Below are 4,243 nucleotides of genomic sequence, written 5' to 3' on the forward strand. Positions count from 1 at the left end.
TTTGAGGTTGATATAATCTTTCTTTCGAAAAAAAACCTAAACCTAGATCACACCTCATATTGGGGGCAAGTAAGAGATTTTTTGGTTAAAAAGATAAAGACAATAATAGAGTCAATGATAAAGGGAATACTAAGAATGAAAGCTCAACAATTGAGAAAAAGCTAAAAATGGAAAAAGCCTAGATTGAGGGGCATCTAAGGAAAACTTTAAGAAAGGCTATGAGAAAGCTAAAAGTAGAAATTGCCCGCACTTGAAGGAAAATCAAGTTTTGATGATGGAATTCCATGAAAAGGTTAAAGGTAGTAAAATGCCTATCATGTGTGGGAGGGACAAGAGATATTTTAATTGAGAAAAGGCACAGCAAATGCCAAAATTTGATATCAGGGTCAAGAGTAAAAAATAAAAAAATAAAAAAAATAAAAGAAAGAAGAAAGAAGAAAATATTAAACTATGAATTCCAGAGTTAAACATGTATTCATGGAACATGATTATATGAATTTCAGAGTTAAGTTTATCTATTCAAGTTCAAATATCAATTATACAAATTAAGTTATATAAATGTTTAATATTTTAAAATACAAGGATATACTTCCTAGAATTAGATAACAAAAAGTGAACAAAAGCTAGAATCTACTCCTGTCGTGCATGTGATGGTCTTAAAACAAAATACATATTATTGAAACATGAATATCACAATAAGTACAATAGCACAAATATCCAACAATTTAAAAAGACAAATAGGTATCATATTTTATTTACTTCTCTCTTTTTGTTTCCATTGAAACTTTTTATTATTCAACTACTAAAATCGTTTCATCTTTTATTTTCAACTCCTATTCTAGATTCCATAAAATTAATAACAACTATTTATGTTTAACACATTACTAATATCAATTTCACTAGTATCATTATTATCTTATAGGAGTCGATGCGTAGCAATCCCTATACTCGGGGCTCTAATATACACTAAATGTATGTTAGTCAATGCATGGTGATCCCTGATTATACTCAAAAATGTATTTTTTAAGGTTTTATATCATTATTTTGTACTTGAAGTATCAATAACTCCTTAATTAAATCATGTTTTATAATAACAAATTTAATACTATAAGATACCTTTAATTTATAGCAAATGTTCATCCTAAATATAGGTCTATCACATAAATAAAAGGATTGATTGATGAGTTTAAGTACTGAAATTGAAAGGATAAAAAGAGGGCTAAATTTAGAAAAGAGATATTGGTTCAACCCAAACTGGAATACTGTTTGGTCATTGGGTCATATCTGGAGTTGTAGATCTTGGATTTAGGTCTGCTCTATATGGATGCAAAGCTAAGACATAGGCCTAAAACATTCATGGAAGGTAAGGCTCAATTCTGCTGTTTGGAAGTCCAAATCTTAACAACAACAAAGAAGTTTGAATATGTCCTACATCTCAAATACTATTTAGTGTTCAGCTCATATCTCAAGTTCTAGAAGTCTAAATGACCTTAATTTTTTTTTGTTAAAAGCTGAGACAATTTCCTAAAACTTTCATGAATCAAGTCTATTCAAATTCTGACGTTATCAATAACATTTTGTTCAGATAAGAAGAAAATATTGTTACCAAGTTAAGATGTGGCCAACTACACAACAATTAGTCATCAAATCAATAGTTCTAAATTTTATCCTATAAAAGGAGGCATTTACCATGCATTTAGGTATTTTAATTTTCATATCAAGATCATATTTTTACTCTCTCTTTATTGTAATGCTTAAGTTTTGCTTATATTAATCTCTTGTTTATGCTTCTCATTTTCTTTTCTTTACTTAATTAACTTATATCTTATTTATGTTTCTCTTTTATTATATTTAGTTATGTTTATTATGTCAAGGTAAAAAGGTTACACTAATGGTGTAAGAATAAATATATTGCAAACTCAATATGAACTTTAATGTTTGATATTAACATGTTTTGTATTTGTTATCTTGTTCACTTTTAATACTTTGCTTATTAAATTATTAGTCTAGATTTGTGTTGTATAACACTTGGTATAACAAATACTTGACACTTTTATAGCCCAATCGTAGGGTATAACCGATACTTGTGCTATGAAATGAACTTGATTTATTGTTAACATAAGTTATAATCATGAATACTTGACAATATTTACAAGTATTAGCATTATTCAAATAAGATAACTAATGTAATCATGTTAACAATTTATAATCCGATTGGAACCTCTTTTGTATATTGTTTCCAATTGAGTAATAAAAAGAGTTTATACTATACTTGTTTAAAATATCATTAGTGGATTCTCTAACCTTGACATTTATTTTTATCATTGTTTAATCCTTACATTAATCTTACAATCTCAAAGTCCTTTGTAACTTTTTCTTCTTATTATTATTATTATTATTATTATTATAGTTAACCTTCCTGTGATTTGACCCTGATCTTGTCGGGTTATTTATTACTTCGACACTCCTATACTTGGGAGAAGATATCAATCTTTTGGTTATGTCAATCCCCTTGCCCAGGATCCTAAAATACACTAAATCCATGCCTATAGGCAGCGATGCATGGTGATCCCCTTATTCGAGATCTTAACATACACTAAATGGATGCTAGCCGATAACAATTTCACCCATTAATATCGTCATTCTTTGTCTGACCATAGTTATTTTTAAAAATCTCCATTCTGAACATGACTCATTTCTTTTAGAAGCTAAGATATAATATCACATGTTTCTCGAAGGAAACAGGACCCAATTTTCACCCTTAACTCGCTTAAATAGTCATTTTATTGACTTTTTGAATTTGCCAGCAGAGGTCGCTTTTCGACCTCTCCTTAGATTTTTTGCTATATTCAGAGTTCTTAGGACTCTATTTCAAGTGAGGTTAGTCTCGTTGGAAAGCTAAGACATGTGGTATAAGGCCCATGAAGGGAGGAGAACCTAGTTCTGCCCCTAAAATACTCAAAATTATTCGTTAGCAAATCATACCTACTACCCTATAGGGTCTTTCTTGACCCAGTCTTGGTTGACGACCCATAAATAGAGTTGTATATCTCCAAATTAAGTAAGACAAATTTTCTGAGTTAGTCAACATCCAAAACTACAATTACTATACAGGAAACTGATCCTAATTCGCTCATCTTACTACTCGAATTCTCTATAAAAGTCATGAGACGAATATGTCTAGATTTATCAACATTTTCATTTACATACAATATTCACAATTCAACTTTTTCTCTTTTATCTCAACCCCTAGCCATATCATATACCATACAAGAGTATTAAAATATCTTTTTAAGAGCCAATTTATTTTATTTATTTCAATCTTACCTCTTAATGTCAAAATAGAATATTTTTATCGATTTTACTTTCCAAACAACATTCTTCTAAACACAATCCTTTCCATTTCAACATGCATTTTTCCTCATTTTGACATAATTAAATACACATCATCATGCTAAATATATTAAATTAAACATCTTTCCCATTTGATGCATAATTGGTTGAAAGCATGGCCTTAAGGAACCTAGAGTTCCCTCATTCTTTTCATGCTAATTTCATTTAACTCATACACACATTCACATAAAAAATAACCTATTATAATAAATTCAATAAGAAAAACCTCATTTTTTTCCCTTTTCCTCTTTGCTCTTCATTTGTCTGGCTAACTTTCCTTGCCCCCACTCATATGGCCAACTTTTATATCAATCCGAGTTGTTCTTAGAAATTAGGATAACAAGCATAATAAACTTATACAATTTTTTTTTTTTCTGACAACACTCATGACATCAACCGTCATGTTTAATCCTATTTCCATTCTCAAATTTCTCTTCCTTTACTATCACGAATCAACATACAACATAAACAAATAAAATTTTAGAATGTATTAGACTCTTTAAAATATAAAGAGATGAGGTGGTAAAACCTACATGTTTCTCTCAATGGTCCTGTTCTACTAGCTTAAGGTCCCTTCGTTGATGCCTCTCCTGCTCCACACAAGACCATCATTTAATATCATTCATTTCCCTTTTCAACGTTTTCATATCAACTAGCAAGCTGACACGACTAAAAGGTTGATGTCTTCTCCCAAGTGCAGGAGTGTCGAAGTAATAAATAACCCGGCAAGACCGAGGTCGAACCACAGGGAGATTATTTGTACAAATTATAAATAACAATAACAATACCAATAAAAACAATAATAATAATAATAATAACAATAATAATAATAATAATAATAATAATAATA

The sequence above is a fragment of the Populus euphratica genome, unplaced genomic scaffold (genome assembly GCF_000495115.2).
Source record: "Populus euphratica unplaced genomic scaffold, PopEup_1.0 scaffold755.1, whole genome shotgun sequence".
In the NCBI taxonomy this organism is placed as follows: Eukaryota; Viridiplantae; Streptophyta; class Magnoliopsida; order Malpighiales; family Salicaceae; genus Populus; species Populus euphratica.